Genomic DNA, 20,067 nt, shown 5'->3' with positions numbered 1-20,067 from the left:
TGCTGACGGAATCGCGGCTCCCGAACTCCGACCACCTGTGCCTGCTGAGAGACTCGCGGCGCTCCCCTTGAGGACGACTCGGTAAGAGATCGCCCAGAAAATCAACACCCTCCAGCTCGAGGATTGTGAGCTATCCGCTGGGTATTTCGCAGAGACCCTATCTTGAAAGACTGTCCCGCTACCCCCATTCCCCACGACCGATTTGTGGTACTTCGTGCCACTGCTGTACTACTTGCATCTTGGATCATAAAGATCCCTTGAAAATCATCGATAAAAAAGACCTATCGTCCTACAAAGAATACGTGTGGTGTCACTCTGTTCGTAGTGTATATCAGGGTGTGCGCGCCTAGTTCGGCCTACGTGGGAGAGGTGGGTCAAAGGGGTGGGCAAGACGGGCATCGAACCCCCCTCCGGCGAACGCCTTTCCAACACACCTCAATCCTGGCCTTCAGCATCCCTGCCAGTCACACACTGGGACTCACACACAGATGTGGCAATGCACCTCTGTCCTGGCCTCAAGCATCCCTGCCATTCACAGACTGGGACCCGTTCTAAGCTCTGTCAGTGGACCTCAATTCTGGCCTGCAGCCCCCCCTTCCATTCAAACACCAGGACCCGCTCTCAGCTCTGTCAGTGGACCTCAATTCTGGCCTGCAGCCCCCCCCTTCCATTCATACACCCGGACTCGCTCTCAGCTCTGCCAGTGAACGCTGTCTGTCTGTCAGTGGATGCTGTTTGCTCTGTCAGTGTACCTCAATTCTGGCGTGTAGTGTCTCCTGCTGTTCAAACACTGGGAACACTTTCAGGTCTGTAAAAGCACCTTGAACCGGAAGTGTAGCACCTTTTTCTAATGAAACATTAAAGGCCTTATTTTGAGTCCCCCTTGTTGGATGTGATAATCTCATTACAAGACTGGAGGCTACCATTATGCATTATTCTTTCAATGCAACTTCAAGCAGCCGTTTTAAAGTTATACATCACAAAAGCAAAGATCTAGAATAGAATGCTCATGTGTTACGATGGAGACAAGCCTAGATAGATCTGCCTCTTTTAAATGCGGCTTCAAGCAGATAAGTTCTAATACCTTCTACTGAGATATTGTGAACTGTTTTGTTTAACAATTGTATTACTATATACCTTATCTTACCTTGTTTGATTGTATAATCTTCTGCGTTTTCTGAACTTTGTTACAGATTGTTTTGTGTGCTTTTGGCACTTTCAGCGCGACGACCGTTGTTTCTGCGGCCTTGTCAGACTGCTGCTCTGTGTCACCTTGCCTGTTTTCTCTTGCGTGAGCGCACCGCATACTTGCCACTTTTTCTTCTGCCTAACCTTCATGTAGGCACGACACGGCCCTCTCAGGCACTCCAATTTACAGAGTGTGGTCCGCGCCGATACAGTTTATGGATTTGGGAGCCTTCCGGCTCACTCCGGTCTCGGTCTACTCCTCCATTCAGACCGGGCTTGCTGGCAGTACTAATCTGTGCCTGACGATTCTCCTTTTGCTCTCGGCTTTTCCTCACCAAGGAGTCTCTCCTGTCTTTAAGGAAAGACCCTTGGCAAACACTACGCGACGTGCTATCCACGCATCGCGCCCGTCGCTGAGGCCCTGTGAGGCCTCCAATTCACAAAGAGAGAGCCTTCACAAGCAGCAATCGAGTTACTTAGCAACACACAAAGAAAGAGAAGATCGCTCGCGCTGTCACGTTTCAATGAAATATTGGCAGTTGGGACGCGAGTTGTGAGAAGTTTGCCTGGAATAGCTGTCCACTAATTAAAGTGGGCACCCTGTACCAGTCTAAACAGCCCTTATTGATGATTAGGTTAGAGACAACCTTTATAGAAAGCTATCCTAGTGGTAGCTGTGGAGAGCAGCCTTCAGGCTAAGTCTCGAAGGAATGTAAAGCAGCTTGTTTTACCAGATCAGAACCTCCTGAATGACCAAATGAAAGGAGAACCACACAAGTGTTATATAAAATATATGTATTTATTACTAAACACTCTCTAATAACCTCTTTATGAGATTAGAGCACAAGGCACCCAATACTTAATCAATAGAACGACAGTTAATAGCACAATACACAGCGGGCTTCAGGGGGAAACCCAACCATATACTAAGAAAATGGAATAACAACAACGACTTCACTAGACACAGTGCCTAGAGCACGTAGAATCACTGGGACCCCAAAGAACCACCCAAAGGAGTGACACAGGGACCCAACAGAGGATGGGTGCAGTGGGAGAACACAGACTCGAGCTCCGTACAACTCTATGGGAAAGTCGCGGTTGGAAAATTATAGTTTAAGGAAACTTCGAAGAGGACTTCAAGCAAACCCTTTGGAACATAGAAGGTTCTAAGGCCAGCACCCTTGTGAGTACTGAGGTACCCGTGTCTCCTATCCCAGAGGAGCCGGGTGCATAGGGGTCAAGTGGTGTCAGAAACCCTCGTCATTTTTAATGGCGTGATGCAAAGAAGTGCTGCTGCCGGGAAGATGAAAAGTGTCCGGTGGGATCCAAGCCTGGATCAAAGGTGAGAAGAACCTGAAAGCAGAGGGGTCAGAGTCTGGATCACTTCAGGGTGACCAGGGGCTTGGTAGACGAATACCCACCGATGTCGGGTGCTTCAGGTGAGAACATAGGAGGCTTGACTCTGCAGCCACGGGGACCAGGAGATCTTGATGATGACCAAAGTCCAGAGGTGAGCTGTTCCACAAAGGATGTTGAGTGCTGGGGGGTCAGTGTCCGGGTTGAACTCCAACAAGCCTTGGCAACGGCAACCCATGCGAGCATAGGAAAGAAGCTACGGTGAGGACCAGCAAGGTCCTGCGGACTCTCCAAGCAATGGAGAGTCAGGGCACATCTTGAGCAACCAGAGAAGCCCAAGGAAATTCAAAGTTACCTTCACAGGGGCCCACAGGCCAAGGGACCAGGGATCGCGAAGGGACCTCGAGCTGAATCACAAAATACCAGCCCACTGAACACTCATGGAGTGTAGGCCAGAAATCTTCAGTGGAAATACTGCTTGGGGTCAGGACTAAAAGTAGCCTAAAGCACAGCCTCAGGGATCACCAAAAAGCATTTGCTGCTGCAAAAGTACACAGTGCACAGGGGTTCGGGCTGCACAGTCCCCACGAGAGATACTGGTCTCTGAATTGCTGAGAGGTCAGATCAACCTCAGGGATTCTCGGGAACCCACCTCCTGTGTTGCAGAAATCTTCGGAGTCCTCAGGAGCTTGGGAGATACAAACTGGTCAGATGCATTAAGGTGCCTGCTGCTGCAGGGGAGTAACTCCTTTACTCCAAGGGAGATTCTTCAGTCGTCCAGCGAAGTGTAGACCGTCGAAGTACGTGGTTTCTGCTTGCAGAGTTTAGTCCAGGTAAAATCTAAAGTCCTGTAGTCAGGGTTCCTACTTTATACCCAAGGAAGGGGTTGGACAAACTCTGGGGACCCACCTATGGGAGGGTCAGGACAGAGGGGTGGCTACACCCATGTCCTTTGTCCAGTTTTGCACAGGAGCAGGAGCAGGAGCAAATGGCTCCTGCAGCCGGTTTGAGCTGGACTATGCACAGGGACACCAAATGTGCCCCCAGTGCAGAATTTTTGGCACTCTCATAGTGCACCCACCCAGCCCCAATACACTAAAGCCTGTCTGGGAGGTGGTCACACCTTCCTGTGACAGGGAAACCTTTTTGTCAGGCCTTTCTCTGCTCACGCTTGGCTCAGCAGCAGGAGGGCAGACTCGTGTCTGTGGCTGGCAGCATCCATTTTGTGATGCCCAGGTTGAGAAACCTGGTACCGGATGTACTGGTGTTTCACATAAGTCCCTCTAGAAGGGTGGAATCATACCTCCCCCGCCAGTTACTGGCGAGGAGGTATGATTCTAAGGTGTTTGACAACAAACATGACATGTTTCTAAGCAGCCGTTTTAAAGTTAGCATTTACCGCAAGGTTATAATGCACTTAAATATATATGGTTGGCTGCATCACAGACAACCCCGGAAAATAGGTTTCGAAGGCTGTAAAGGGGCTCTGCTCATGCAGGGGCACCCTTTCACATAAAACACAGCACCCTGCCTTCAGGATTGATGAGGCCTGCCATAGGGGTGACTGATAGGTTTATATGTGCCTTGATTTAGAATAGATATAGGTAACCTATATCTAAGTAAGGGGTGCAAGCACCACCTTACACAGGCTGAAGTAGCAGACCTGTGGTGCCAATTTGAATGGGCTCTCAGGGGTGGCATAATACATGCTGCAGCCCTGGGAGGACTCTGGGGTATCTATGCCCTGGGTACATGGTGTACCTTATACTAGGGACTGATAAGGGTACCCCAGTATCCAATCTGGAGTGTACCTAAAGTACATGCAATCAATTTAGAGGAGAAAGCAGATAGACTGGGGTTCTGAATAGCAGGATCCCAGTCAGTCTAAGTCGAAAACAGTGATACATCAGCAAAAAGTTGGGGTAACCATAAGTAGCAGATCCTACTCTGCGACACGAGTGATCAGCTGAGTCTCCCTCATTATTTAGGACTACTTTTTGGGATAATTTCAGACCCTCCTTCCAGTTACCTCTGATTATTTAATATATCAGGGCAGGCTACTACTGTAAAGCACAGTTCCCAAGAGACCAAGTGTCTTAACCCTTGGGATATTTATTTACCAAGCATTTCTAGCCCTTGGGATATTTATTTTTTAGAATTCATTTCTGGATATTTATATTTGCAAGTCCCTTACCTTGGAGTTAATTAGGTGCTAACACCTTGGGTATTAAGTTAATAAGGATGTATCCCTTTGGGATCACTAACCTATAATGTCGTGAATCAGACGATTCCCAAGCTCCGGCCCCCACTCCCAACCCTAATGAAGAGCTTATTAAACAATTAATACAAAAAGAGATGCGCTCATGCATGAGAGAAACCATCAGCCAAATTGTTACGGAGGCTAACAACCCCACGGCACTCCAAGGAGGGCACATTGAAGACTTTACTAAATGCGAGGGCAAAAGGTCAAGGAAAATCAATAATTTAGAAAGGGTGAGCCCATTGAGCACACTGGAAGGTCCCAGCACCTTGAACCTATTGGGAGGCCTATGCACCTCACACCCTATAGGAGGACTAAGAGCCTCAAATTGTAAGGGAGGCCTGCGTGCCCCAAAGACATGAGGTGTTCTTAGCAACACAAACTACCAGGATGCCCCAAGCAGCACACTCTATCCAAGTGCTCTAACTGAACCCCAATTAATTGACATTGATCAAGGAGCAACTGAGTCTATAGATGAATATATCCTTGACTTAGATCCAGATGAGAACGACCCGGATTTTACTCTTTCAGAGGAGGAACTTCCCTCTTCCTCTAAGGAAATAATTATTGATCCCTTAGGTGGGGAAATGTTCTCCCCCTATAATATACAACATCCTAGGAGCTCCCAATTGTGGCCCCAGAACCACGTGGCCAAGTTTATCAAGAGGAGGTTAAGAAACCCCCTTGAGAGAGACACAAAAAATATCTTAAAGACTGAATGCCCAAGACCCATGGTCCAAGATAAAATCTGCCTCACTCCAAACCTAGACCCAGAACTTATTAAGTTCTTATTCAAACTGAGCAGGGACCCTTGGAAGGGCATGGAACGCTCTCTGAAGACTTGCCAGGACCACATGCTCGACATGCTGGGTCCCTTGTGCAGAATTATTGACCTAATTGAAGAGAGCCACATTAATGGCTCGAACCCAAACATCGAATTACTGAGGGGATGGAGCCAGAGGACACTAATCCTCCTTGGGAACACTAACGCAGAAATTAATACTGAAAGAAGGAAAATTGTCTTATCCAAAATAGACCCTAAACTTTGTGAGATGGCCAAAAAGGAACCCTCTGTCAACCGAAATGCACTTCTTTTCGGGGAGGACATGATCAAGGGCCGAGGGAAATATGTGTCAACCTTGACTGCGCTGGATAAGGCGCAAACTAACATGCGCAGAACTTTTAATCCTAGTTCTTTTTTTTAGGGCTGGAAGAAGGGGTCGCTCTGCCAGCCGTCCCTACCAAAGACCCTTCTTCAGACAACGGGGTTTTGGCCGCCCCTACCAGACCAACCCCTCCTTCTACCCTCAGAGAGGAAGATCCTTCCATTCAAAAGGCTTCAGAGCCAGAGGTCAGAACTCCTCCAACATTTCAAGTAAGTACCAATTCACCTCATCCTTCCTTTTTAACAGGGAAAGTGGGGGGTCGCCTAAAACATTTCTTCCAGACCTGGGAACAAATTACACAAGGTCCTTGGGTTCTAGAAACTGTTCAGGGTTTCAAAATAGATTTTATAGAAAAACCCAAACAACTTACAACACCCAAAGTGTTAAGCCTGACCCAGGAGCAACCGTCTATTGTGGCAGAGGAAGTGAACTCTATGCTGGAGAAATGGGCAATTGTAGAGCTCCCGTGGGAACGTTTGAATTTCCTGAGCAATATTTTCCTAGTGGAGAAGTTGGACAAAGGCTGGAGACCTGTAATAAATCTCAGAGAACTGAACAAATCTCTCACCTGCAGACATTTCTTGTGATTTCTCCTGAGGCTCAGCCGGGAGTACATGTTTGTTGCTGCTTCTAATGCGATATTTGCACACTGATGTTTTAACCTTTTAAAAAACGCTTCTAATCTGCTATTATTTTTCTCTTTGTTACCTGCACCTCACTTAGGGCCTCATGTAGGTAGCCCAATACCGGTCGGTAACGGCCGATTTTCGGTAATTATACCGTTACCGACTGGTATTAAGGCTTTTGCAATGTAGGGGGCACATTACAGGATTCGGTAATTTACCGAATCGGTAAAATTACCGAATCGGTAATTTTACCGATTCGGTAAATACCGAATCCTGTAATGATATGTAGGGGGAGTGTGTGAGTGTCGTGTGGAGTCGGTATTTACCACCATCTAATAGTTGGTGGTAAATGAAGAATGGCTCTGTAAATGCATGTTCAAGCGCTTAGAAGTGTGCAATGTGGCAGACATACATGCCCTTAGGGCATGTATGTGTGCCACATTGCACACATGCAGGAATCAGGGTTGCAACAGGGTGTCAATGTGACACCCTGCCACCCTTGATTGTGTTCCCCCCATTACCGAATCGGTATTTACCGATTCGGTAATGAGGCATACCTTCCCATTGATTCAATCAATGGGAAGGTATGCCTCATTACCGAATCGGTAAATACCGATTCGGTAATTACCGAATTTCTACGAATCGGTAATTTTTACCGCAGGAATACCTACATAGCATTTACCACTTCATAAATACCGAATCGGTATGATTCGGTATTTATGAAGTGGTAAATGCCAGGCCACCTACATAAGGCCCTTAATATCTCGTAGTACTGATCTCCGGTCCGCCATCTTGAGTTGGTCGGGGTGTTAGCGGGCTATGCTTTCTCTTCCCAGATGAAATTTAAATGCAGTGTGCCGCGAGTGCGCAGCGGGCGTGCCAGTGGCGCGCCGCAGGCGTGCCAAAGGCAAGCCCGTCTGCGATGGTCCGCGATCGTACCGCGCTCAGCGCCAGCTCCTCTGCCCTGGGAAGTCCAGATAAACTTTTTAAATTGCATTGAGATGGTTTTATATTAAAAAGCCTCAATGCCAATATTAAATCTCATTTATGCCCTTGTATTGGTCCTGATGCGCAGCCCCAGGAGCCCCTTAATGTTTGTCAAGGGTGCGGGACTACAATTCCAAAGTTACTGTTTGATACCTTAGAGAGGTCTAGAACTCACGCAGCAAAGATAGAGAGAGACATTAGGACTTCAACTTGGAAATTGGCCTTGATGAATGTTAGATCACTGATTAAACACAGCACAGAGTGTGGTTTATTCATGGAAGCTGAAAACATTAAGATAGCTGTTATAACTGAATCCTGGACGGATAATGCTTCTGGCCCGGACCTGCTCAAGGTGACGCCTCCTAATTTTGTTTGTCATACTTTGAACAGGCCTAGGGGGAGGAGGTGGCTTAGCGGTCATTTATCACTCCTCCCTTATTTCTTCTTTTAGCCCGGGAGAGTTGGAAGGCTGCGAGGCGCTAGACTTCTCCATCCACTTATCTCCCCATTATACTTTTCAAGGCTCACTTATTTATAGACCACCAGGCCCTAGAGGCCGTTTCATTGAGCAGGTGGGCAAACTCATTGAAATAGGTATTTTGGCTAGTTCCTGCACTATTTTAGGCGATTTTAATTTCCACTTGGAAACTTTTTTAGATCCATACACAGCCAAATTGCTAGACTTGATGAAGTGTAGTAATTTAGATCAACGGGTGACTGATGCGACTCATCAGGCAGGACATATACTTGATGGCATTTTTTCTAATAATCCACAGTTACTAGTCACCAATATTACTCCGCTTCCATGGTTGGACCACAAAGCGGTTCTATTTAACCTCACTATTCCCGAGCGCCTCTCTCAGAAGCCAGTAAAAAAAAAACTGGTGAAAAGAGCGTGGAATAAAGTAGGGGCGGAGGATTTGTGCGACATCCTCAATAAGACCGAAGGTATGCCCCCCTCAAATTTAGAAGAGGCAACATTTTCCTACACTAGCTGGTAGAAACAGCAGGGAATATGCTTGCTCCTAGAAAAATGTTCTATCCCACCAGACGGCGGCCCTCCGCTCCTTGGTATTCACAGGCACTTAGGGAACAAAAATTGATTTGTAAACTTCTGGAGAGAAGGTGGAGAACAGAGTACAAGGATACTGATAAGGAGGAGTATAAACGGGGTCTTGCCATTTACAAACAGCAGATTCACCAGGCAAAGCTTCTATTTTTTTCCACGAAGATTAATAGAGAAAATAACTCAGCTAGGGAACTGTTTAATACAGTCACCAGCTTGGCCAATCCAGTGGCGATTACATCCACGCCTAGTCAGGATTTTTGTGAAAAATTGGCCAGTTCCTTCTATGGGAATGTGGATGACATTTTCTCCACTTTCTCTAATGCTACCTCTAAGAATATGGTGGGCCAAACTGTTGACCGACACATAGAAAAGAAAGTGCTACTGGACAAATTTGCCCAGCTTACAGTTACAGAAACTGGTAATCTTCTTATGCAGGTGAAATCCGAATCCCCTTCGGACCCTTGCCCGATAGCGATATTAAAGTTAGCGGCAGAGCCAGTCTCTCGAGTTTTGATACCCATTTTTAATTCAATGTATTCAGAGGGATATTTCCCGTTAGACTGGAAAAAAACTTCTATTCTGCCCCTTCTGAAAAAACCTAATCTCGATACAAAAGACCCTAACAATTTTAGACCAATATCCAGACTTCCGTTACCTGCTAAAATCATTGAGAGAAATTTAAATATGCAACTTAGCCAATTTCTGGAGTCTACACAAGCCTTGGTCCAAACTCAGTAGGGATTTCGAGGGGGCCACAGTACCGAAGTTGCTCTTTTGAAATCCACTGAAGAGATACAGACTATCCTAGATCAAGGTGGCAAGGCTGCTCTGATGTTGTTAGATCTCTCTGCAGCATTCGATACAGTCCACCATGATTTGTTGATGGACCGGCTGCAGGAGATTGGTGTACAGGGTTCGGCTTGGAGTCTCTTAAGATCATTTTTGTCAAACCGGAGCCAGCTGGTGGCGCTGGGGAAATTTGTATCCAAACCTTTCTCACTACCATGTGGGGTCCCGCAGGGGTCCTCACTGAGTCCAACACTGTTTAATATATATGTGTCCTCTCTGGTGCCTCTTATTCAGTCATTTGGGTTTAATCTGACTACTTATGCGGATGACACTCAAAATGTGGTGTCTCTTCTACCAGCTGAATCAAAGAGCACGGCAGTCCATTTTAAAGATTGTATGAATGCAGTAGGGATCTGGATGGCCCAAAACTGCCTTAAGTTAAACTCCAGTAATACGGAGTAAGTTTGGTTTGGGAATGATCCTAATTTTTGGACTCCAGAATGGGGGCTAGATACCTTGGGCCCTCTTCCCGCACCCAATAGGAAGGTTAAAAACCTAGGTGTGTGGGTGGACCAGAAGCTCAATTTCAAAGACCAAGTTAACTCGGTGGCCTCTGCTACGTCTTTCGCTCTTAGGTCTTGTAAGAAAATTTTGCTATTGTTACCTACAGAATGTCGTAAAACAGTGATCACAGCTCTCACTATGTCGAGGCTGGACTACTGTAATAGTCTGTACTTCAATATCCAGGAAGGTTTAACTCCTGCAGAATGCGGCTGCTAGACTGGTGTCTGGCATCCCAAAATACGCTCCAATAGCTAAAGAGATTCAGAAACTGCATTGGCTGCCAGTTAGGAAGCGTACCATGTTCAAGGCGAAGTGTCTGGTTCACAAGGCACTTTATGGAGCAGGGTCGGCCTATTTAAAAGAACGACTGTACTGGTACACGCCAAACAGATTACTACGCTCATCTGATGCTAAACTGGTTTGTGTGCCATTTGTTAAAAAGGCCACCTGGGGTGGAAAAAGCTTTGTAGCTAATGCAGCCAAAGCTTGGAATAAGCTTCCCTTAAAGCTTAGAGGTATCTCGAGCCTTATGGCTTTTTGAAAAGCTTTAAAAACCTGGCTGTTTACTGATTAGCATGACATTGGTTCGATCCTCAAGCAAGATTTCACATAGCGCCAGGACACCTACGGGTAGCAGTAGCGCTCAACAAATGTTATAATAATAATAATAATAATAATAATTTCAAGATAGAAGGTATCCATCTCTTTAGGGACACGCTCTTAGAAAAAGACTGGTTAGTGAAGCTAGGCCTAAAGGACGCCTACTGTACAATTCCAATGGCGCCAGAATCCCAGTCCTTCCTCCAGTTTGCTTGGAACAATCATCTATACCAGTTCCATGCTCTTCCCTTCGGTCTATCCTCTGCCCCCTGGTGCTTCACCAAAGTTATGAGGGCCATCGCCACAGTCTTGAGGGAAAGAGGAATCCGCCTTATAATTTATCTAGATGACATTCTCCTCATGTCTCAAGACCACTATCAAATACTTAAAGACTTGAATACAACCGTAAATGCAATAGAGAGTGCAGGTGTTATTATAAACAGAGAAAAATCAATCATGACTTCCTTTAGGTCTGTAGAGTTCCTGGGCTTCACAGTAGATACCGTGAAGTCTATGCTGTTACTCCCTCGGAAAAAGTTAACCAAGATTCGAAGAGAGATGCAACACGTTCTGAAGCAAGACCCTAAGAGAACTAGCCAGACTCCTGGACCTCCTCTCATCCTCCATCCAAGCTATTTTCCCGGGTCTTTTACGCTATCGGGCCCTCCAGAGGCTGAAAAGCAGAGCCATTCGATCTGGCCTCTGATACGGAGACACAGAAGTCAAGACAGAACTGACCTGGTGGTTAGAAAATCAGGCCGCATGGAATGGCAAAGCCATATTTGGCATTTCTCCAGAATTTGTCCTGGAATAAGACGCCAGTCTTCAGGGCTAGGGTGCTTGTTTTCAGAATCAGAACACTGGAGGCTTATGGTCCATTTTGCAGAGTACACACCACATAAATTATTTGGAGTTGACCGCTTGGCTCTATGCTTTATGAGTTTCAAGCAATCCCTTCAGGGCAGGTCAGTCATTCTCAAGATGGACAACATGTCAGCCGTAGCCTACATAAATCGCCTAGGGGGTAGAAAGTCGCCAGACCTCTCCAACCTAGCAAAAAAGCTATGGATGTTCTGCCTGGAACACAAAATATCATTCAGAGCAGAATACCTTCCAGGAAAAAACAATGTTTGTGCGGATTTGAATTCCAGATTCCTAGTAGATCACACCGACTGGAAACTGAACATGAACATCTTCAGAAAACTAGATTACCTTTGGGGTCCCTTAGAAGTGGACCTCTTTGCGAGCAGACTGACGTCCCAACTACACAATTACTTCAGCTAGATGCCAGACCCAGGTGCTCTGGCAGTGAATGCCTTTCTTCAGCCTTGGAAAGGGATTCGGGGATATGCTTTTCCCCCCTTTGCAATGATCCAGCGCGTCCTACCGAAGTTGAGATTGGAACAATGTTCAATAATCCTAATAACACCCTTCTGGCAGTCCCAACCTTGACTTCCAAAAACCTTGGAATTAGCTTACAAAATTTCCTTTCTACTCCCAGCTTCACCAGGCCTCCTAAGAGACATAGACGGCTTGGAACACTCCTGAGAGGGCCTTTGAACCTTCTCGCCTGGAAAGTCAGGAGAGCAGTGAAATCACTGACCTCTCGGCACAGGCTTCTTCTCTCCTCCAAGAATCCTGGGCCTCAGGTACACACTATAGATACAACAGCATCTAGAAAAGATGGGTTCGTTGGTGCTTGGAAAGGAACCTGGATTCCGTGGAGGCTCCTATCGTACATGTAGCAAACTTTCTTGTTGAACAATTTGAAAGAGGCCTTACCTATAGATCAATTAACTGCTATAGATCAGCTATTTCTGTGGGTCACTCCCTTTTAAATGGAAGAACTATAGGGAAAAACTAAATAATATGTAGAATTATGAAAAGCATTAGGCTTAAAAGACCACCTAAACCTAAATACGAACCACTATGAGACGTGAATTATTACTTTATCTATTTTGTAACTGGCCAAAAAACAGTCTGCTAGATAATAAAAAAACTCTCCATCAGACTAGCTTCTCTTCTGTGCCTAATATCCTGTCGGATAGTATCGGATGTTAAAGCATTAGAGATAACTAATAGATCCTATGTTGCCTTTGGTGTCAGACTCGAAATTATAAAAAGAACAAAAACCATGTCTGACATGATTTTTTACCCAAGTTTCGATGCTTGCAAAAAGTTTTGTGTGGTAGATTGTATGAAGGAGTATGATGCAAGGATCAACAAACATTGCACCGCTGGTATAAACCAGCTTCTTATTTCCTTTGTTAAACCTTCAAACCCATCTCCGCTTCCTCTATTGCTAGATGGGTTAAATTAGCTATGCAACTGGCAGTCAAAGACCTCCAGAGATTTCAAGCACATTCTTTAAGAGGCGCTGTGACCGGCCAATCCTTTTGGAGAAGGAGGTAAGTTAGACGATATTCTTAAGGCGGCCGATTGGTCCAGTTCCTATACCTTTGCGAAACACTACTGTAAACCTGTTTAACACATATCTGATGTAGTTTTACTAGACTACCAACATGCATAATGGTAGCCTCCCGTCTTGTAATGAAATTGCAATTCTCCTATTACCTTGACCAGAGAATCTGGATTTCATTCAAGACACGGAGGCTAACATTATCACAACCGTTCCCTCCCGGGAGTGGACACTTATGCTAGTGATCTAGCGCAGACCCAATAATTTTGGACAGGGACGAACACTCAATTATTTCACTTACTTTGGTCCATACACATACACCCAAGTCCCTGTAGCGCTGGGTCAGGTTTACAAATTTCTTTCCATTTCATAGTCAATAATTTAAATTTTGGACAGATCATATTCTACACAATAAACCTTTTTGTTCAAATTTCCATCTTCTTGGCCGATTAGTTGAAAAATTGAAGGCAACAGTTACACAAATAATAATCGGACAAAATATTCACAGACTCATTGTTTGCAATTTTGTTAAATTTATCTAACTCAAAATGCATTATTCTTAGAAAAATACCTCATGAGAGAAAATACACTCTAAACTGTCAACAATACTCAATCTCGAGATAACATAAATTGCATGGAGGGGATAGATGAAGAGACAGCAGACATGTCCATAATCAAATATCGATTTGAGAAAGATAGATGAAGATACAAAAGAACATGGATTATAACTTCGAATTATAAAAGATACCAACCCAAAGAATACGAACAAGGAAAACCACCACCCAGGCCTAGGTAGCGGCGGGGGACCCCCAAACAAAGAGTCAGGGATCAAAGACTCAAAGATCAGGATAAGGATAGGACTTGAACAGCTCGGCCTCTCTGCAACCCGACAATCAGCAGCGCACCCTTTCTCTCCTTCCTCCTAATGCAGCAACTGCATCTGCCGCCCTCGCTTTCAACCCCGCCCCTAAATGACCTATTCTTTATACCCTTACCAAACAGATTCCATCCCACTAAAGTTTCTAAATCACCTTTTCTAGCTACAAGATTGGTCAAAACGTGGGGCGGATGATCCCTCTATCATTAAGTCATGCTCCCTTTGACTACCTCAGTGTCCGGTTATTCGTTCCCACATATTCAGAATGCATCCCTATTCTCTCATGAGGTAAATGTATCGAGTTAAGGACAATTTTTAATACAGTTAACATTTTGTGGATTTTCACGCAGGGTTCACTGGAGTTGGCTGCATGTCAATCGTCATGTCCTTCACCGTGCCATGCTCTTTCAGCTTGTTCAGCATCCTGGCTATGTCGTCACGTGGTTTACTCGCTGCAAGTTTCACTTAACCACCCACCATAACTCTAGTCCATGTTAACAGTTATCCTAGCATAGCATAAACAAAAAGCAGCATTAATTATTCATGACAAAGCAACTCACATCATGCATTTTTCTACATATATATGCGATATGCCGTGCAACGCATTCATAACACGTTCTACACACAATATTATTACAGACTTGGTTATTTATGTACTGTTAAGATTAATTCCATGCATATTGCGACGCAAATTACCAATGCATGTTAATTCTATTTCCTACTTAAAGTTAGTACGTATTACAGGGGTACTTTATTCAAGCGGGTTTCTTTTTTGCGAATCCCTGCTCCATCACTAGCATGTTAATAATTTACTTTAATGCCTTTGTTTGAAGATTAGAATTAAAAAACAAAAAGTGTAATGAGGAAACAACACAGTTATTTGAATGTATTATGTTTTAATAATTCACTATTTCACATCCTCAATATTCACCCTTTTACATAGGGCTTATTAGTGCAAATTTTTTAATATTTTTTCCTTTTTCAGATAATTCAGCTTAGCTGGTTCTTCCTCAAGATGCACGCATAGGATTTTACCTCTGGAGATTCAAGACTTCCTCCTCTTCCCTCCAAGCAAGCCTCGGCATCGTGCTTTGTTGTTCTTATGGAATTCACCTGTTTCTAAAGAAGACGTTTATTTCTTTTCTTCATAGTTGAACTTTGTTTTCATTGCATTTAAAAGAGGCAGATCTATCTAGGCTTGTCTCCATTGTAACACATGAGCATTCTGTTCTAGATCTTTGCTTTTCTGATGTATAACTCTAAAATGGCTGCATGCAGTTGCATTATAAGAATAATGCATAATGTTAGCCTCCGTGTCTTTAATGAAATCCAGATTCTCTGGTCATGGTGATAGGAGAATCGCAATTCTCTCACCCATACCGAGGTGTTCGAAATATATGGGGTGAGGCGACATGCAGATTTTGCAGTGCCATCTTTAGGATTTTTGGGGCCCGTGCTGAGCATATTTTGGGACCCACTTTACGGAACATCTTTAAGTTTATTAATCATTTTGCTAATTCAGCCATCATGAAGCCAATATTGATGAACTTCACATCACACTTTCAGAAATGCTGGCAAAAAAAACAGCAAAGAGCCGAATTTGCCCAGCAGTCACCTGCCAAATAGTACCAAGAAAGCTTGAACAACCATTGATAAAGCACATGGATCTAGAATTTTTTTTGTCTTGCAACAACAATATGTAACTTGAGTTCAGTGCCGAACCAGCCTGTTCCTCCCACTGTAGAAAGGACAAGGTAGAAGGGACTTGACGGATGTTTAGAGGACTAGTGTCATCAAACTAAGCTATATGCACATACCTCCTGTGATTGTAGCTTTAACTTTGAGGTACTCAAGGTCACACATTCCCTTTCATAACTGGTACCCTTCCCTAAAAGGGAAGGAGGCAGGAGACAGGGCAGGACAGAGCAGGAAAGAGACCCCTGGAGAGAGAGGCAGATGGCAGGGGTGCATCAAGGAGTGCGGTATAGACAGAGGTATGGTGGAAAGGGTGGTGATTCTGAGGGAGGTAGTAAGAGGGAAATATAGACAGTAATAGAGGCGAAAGTGTGAGAAAAGTATAGAGATATGCAAGGCAGAGCAAGAGAGTGGTAAGGTAAAGAGAAAGGGGTCTAAAATGACAGGAGGAATAGACAGAGAGGTAATGAGAGGACTGAGGGAGAGTGGAAAGTAGAAAGGAGAAATGTAGAAAGAGTGATGCAGTGTAGGCAGAAAAGAGTTGAGTAGAGACACAGAGCTCAAGTAGAGAGAAGCACAGTGGATACAGTGGTTGTGAGAGTGGTAAGGCACAGAGTGAGGTACAGGCAGAGAGGTGGGGTAGAGAGATGCATAAGAAGGAGCACTAGAGAGATGGATGAAGTGAGTTGAAATAGACAAGGGAGTGTAGGGAGAAGTGTGAGAGAGAGTGGGGTAACGATAAAGAAAAGTAGTCAGAATTAAATAAGTTAATAAGAAATTACGTAGATGAACAGAGGTAAAAAGAATGAGAGTGGGTATGAGGTAGCACCACATGGTGAGGTAAACTGAGAAGCAAGGTAAAGAGGGATGTAGATTAGGGAAAAAGGGGTACCAAGACAGATGTGAGGTAGGACAAGAGATGAGGTAGAGGAGAGAGGAAGAGATAATGGGAGATCGGGTATAGACAGATAGAGAGGAAGGTAACAAGAGAAGAGGTTAAGAAAGAGGAGAAGCAGACGTAGAAGAGGTACAGGAAGGTTGGAAGGAATCAGAGTTGTGAGGCGCTGAGAGAGAGGAGTAGAGAGACGACTTGCGAGGTGGGGATGCAGAGGTAGGCACAAAGAATGATAGAGAGGTGAGGTTGTAAGAGAGTGAGGTAGATTAGAGAGAAGTGCATTGAAAGAGATGTAAGGGAGACACAGGTGAGCTAAAGAAAGGTAGAGGTAGGTACGTACAGATACAGAGACAGAGGAATAAAGAGACAGGGATGAGGTGAGGAGAGAAAGAGGCAGAAAGATAGATAAGGTAGCGAAAGAATGGGCAGTGGGGTAGGCAGTGGTGACATAGAGGTTTGCGGATAAAGGGGTAATTTAGAGAGGTAGGGAAGAGAGAATGGCAATGATTTAGTTATTAGTGAGGTAAAGAGAGCTGAGGTATAAGAATGTAGAGAGGTAAAGAAAGAGAGATGAGGTAAAGAGAGCTGAGATACAAGAATGCGGAGAGGTAAAGAAAGAGAGATGAAGTAAAGAGAGCTGAGATATACGAATGTTGAGAGGTAAAGAAAGAGAGATGAGGTAAAGAGAGCTGAGATACAAGAATGCGGAGAGGTAAAGAAAGAGAGATGAAGGAAAGAGTTGAGATACAAAAATGCAGAGAGGTAAAGAAAGAGAGATACATTTGATAAAGGTGGGCGAGAGAGGTTAGAGGTACAGAAAGAAGCAAGGTACACCGAGGAAGTAAGAGTAAGTTAGGGGAGGTAGACAGCAGAAGAGGGAATGAGGGATAAGGAAGGTAGTGAGAGAGAGTTAATAGCATGAGAGGTGAAATAGGGAGAGTGAAGTAGATTGAAAGGTAGGGTCATGAGGCAGGGATAACTAGAAAAAGATGGGGGCAGATTTACGTTCCCTGGCGCATCCCTGCAAATCAGCAAGGATGCGCCAGGGAAGATGCGTCACGCAAGTTTGCCCTTGCGCCACCACTGATGCGCCGCATTTACAATGCAGTGCATCATAGCGCAAGTATAAGCAGATGCGTGACGCATCTGCCGGTGTAATGTTGGCGTAGTGCTGAAGTTGTGTCGCAAGCGCGACGCAACTCCAGCACTGTTCCAACCTGCCCTATCCCTAACATGGTGCGTCAGAAGCAGGCGCAAGGATTTGACGCACCAGCGTCGGAAAAGCGACTGCATGAAATCTTGTAGATTTAACTGCGTCACTTTTCCGAGGCGTTCCTGCGCCAGAACGCCCCCCCTGCGCTGGAACGCCCACATGAAACCTGATGCAGGTTTCATGTGGCGCAGGGATTTACAACGTGACGCATCTAGAGAGATGCGTCCTGTTGTAAATGGGGCACAACGTGGTGCATGGTTTACGCTGCCGCTGCGTCACAAAAGTGACGCAACGGCGGTGAAAAAGTGGCGCAAGGGCATTGTAAATCTGCCCCATAGTGTTTTAGGTATGCAGAGAGGGGGCTAGAGCCTGAGACAGAGACAGAGACATGATATATATATATTGACCCCGAAGAAGGCCTTAGGCAGAAATGCGTTGGTCTTTCTTTTCAACTTGCACTTTGCTGATATTTGAAAAAAAGAAAAAAGAATAAAATCGTTTTCCAAAAACAAACAATGGACCCGGATGCTTCTCTTACCTGAGTACGAGGGAGTGCTGCGGGGCGGTGGGGTGGGGTAGGGGAGGGGCAGGGTGGGTAGAGTAGTGGATTCTGACATACGATGGACAGGAATAAGGTAAGTAATTAAATAAATACAACTATTCACCTTGAGCGAGCTTCATCGCCAATTCGGCAATGCAGCGCACGCAAGGTAAATAGTTTTATTTATTTATTACTTACCTTACTCCTGTCCATCGTATGTCGGACACCATAGGTTTCAGGTATGTTATAGTTAGGAATTAGCATTTAAAAAACCTTCGAAATTCACTGAAAAAACATTCAAATATGGTACTCTGTATTTTACAGTGAGTGATGAAAGGTTATCTTAGTGTATGATGAGGTGTATCTGATTGTCACGTGGATGATGTCATCAGTGATGTCATCAGTGATGTCGTTTGAGATGTCATCAGTGATGTCATCGGTGATGTCACTGACCATGTCATGAATGATGTAATATGTGACATCATCAGCAGTGGATTGCGGGCGCGCGAGTTATAGTTAGTAGAACTAACTATAACGGAGACATTTCTATGGTTTTGTACAAGTGAAATGTCCAGCTAACTATAACACCCCTGAAACGTATGGTTTTTTCAGTGAATTTCTAAGGTTTTTAAATGCTAATTCCTAACTATAACATAGCTGAAACCTATGCTTTTTTCAGTGAATTTCAAAGGTTTTGCAAATGACAATTTTTAAATGTATTAATTGTTATATTTATTTTTTTATACTGATTTACTACATTTTTTAAAACTATTTATTTTTAGATATTTTATTTTTTAAATTACATTATAATTACATTATACATTACATTACAAAATATACTTTCTTAGAATGAATTACTTTAGTTTTAATACTTTGAAAATAGGCAATAGACTTTTAAGTACAGTAGTTACAGTTGTTGCACTGGGCAACACAATTTCAAACACAATGCAACATTGAGCTCAATGTGAATTTCTAGTTAAATGCAATTAGCTACTTTATGGATTACTTTTCTAACCACAGGACTGGATCCTAGATTCAGTCCTGGGACATCTCCCGTAAACAGTTGAGTAAAAGCGTTTTGGTTACAGTAGTGATTTTTAAGGAATATTATTGTATTTTAAAAGTTGACACTTAAAAACTTTTTCACATAGAATCACCAATGCGGTCCTATGGGAGGGAATTCACTTAGCAGGTAAGTAGTATTAGCGTTACTTTTTCAGTGGTGGATCCTGGATCTAGCACTGGTGTATCTCCTGTAAACAGTTGAAAGAATGTGTTTAAGTTATACAGGCGATTTGTAAGGAATATTTGTAGTTCGTGAAAATAGACACTTAGAAACGTTTCTTGTGAAAACCAGACAATGGATTCCTAGGGAAGGAAATACAAGTTACTGGTAAGTACGATTAGAATTACTTTTCCGGCTCAGTGCTGGGCTAAAAGATGCAGCACTGGGTTGTTTCCTGATAACAGGTGAGTAAATTGGAATTCGTTGTTCGAATGATTTTAGGTGAATATTTGTAAGTTCCAAAACTCCACACTTAGAAGAATTTCCAAGTGAAACCAGTCAATGTTAGCCTATGGAAGGAAATTCAAGTTACTGGTAAGTACGGTTAGAATTACTTTTCAGGATCAGTACTGGACTCAAAGATGCAGCACTGAGGTCTCTCCTGATAACAGGTGAGTAAATCGGAATTCGTAGTTCGGCTGATTTTACTTCGTTCCAGTATATAGAGAGCCACTTTCCTACACCATGCCCTCCCTTCACCACTATGCAAACACGCCCTGTGGCGTGTTTTAAGTTGAGGAAATAATTCCCCTTCAA

At 44.2% G+C, this 20,067-nt stretch overlaps 1 long non-coding RNA gene across 1 annotated transcript in view; it reads left to right on the top strand.

Annotated features, from left to right (window-relative positions):
• Window positions 1–15,148, top strand: part of LOC146782784 (uncharacterized) — a 130,101-nt gene extending 114,953 nt beyond the window's left edge. Inside the window, exon 5 of the long non-coding RNA XR_014972409.1 lies at window positions 14,887–15,148. This is a non-coding gene — a long non-coding RNA (uncharacterized LOC146782784). The remainder of the gene's footprint in view (window positions 1–14,886) is intronic.
• Window positions 15,149–20,067: the final 4,919 nt, after the last annotated feature.

This window comes from Triturus cristatus, chromosome 12 (genome assembly GCF_964204655.1).
Source record: "Triturus cristatus chromosome 12, aTriCri1.1, whole genome shotgun sequence".
In the NCBI taxonomy this organism is placed as follows: Eukaryota; Metazoa; Chordata; class Amphibia; order Caudata; family Salamandridae; genus Triturus; species Triturus cristatus.
This window is presented reverse-complemented; position numbering and strand designations above follow the sequence as displayed.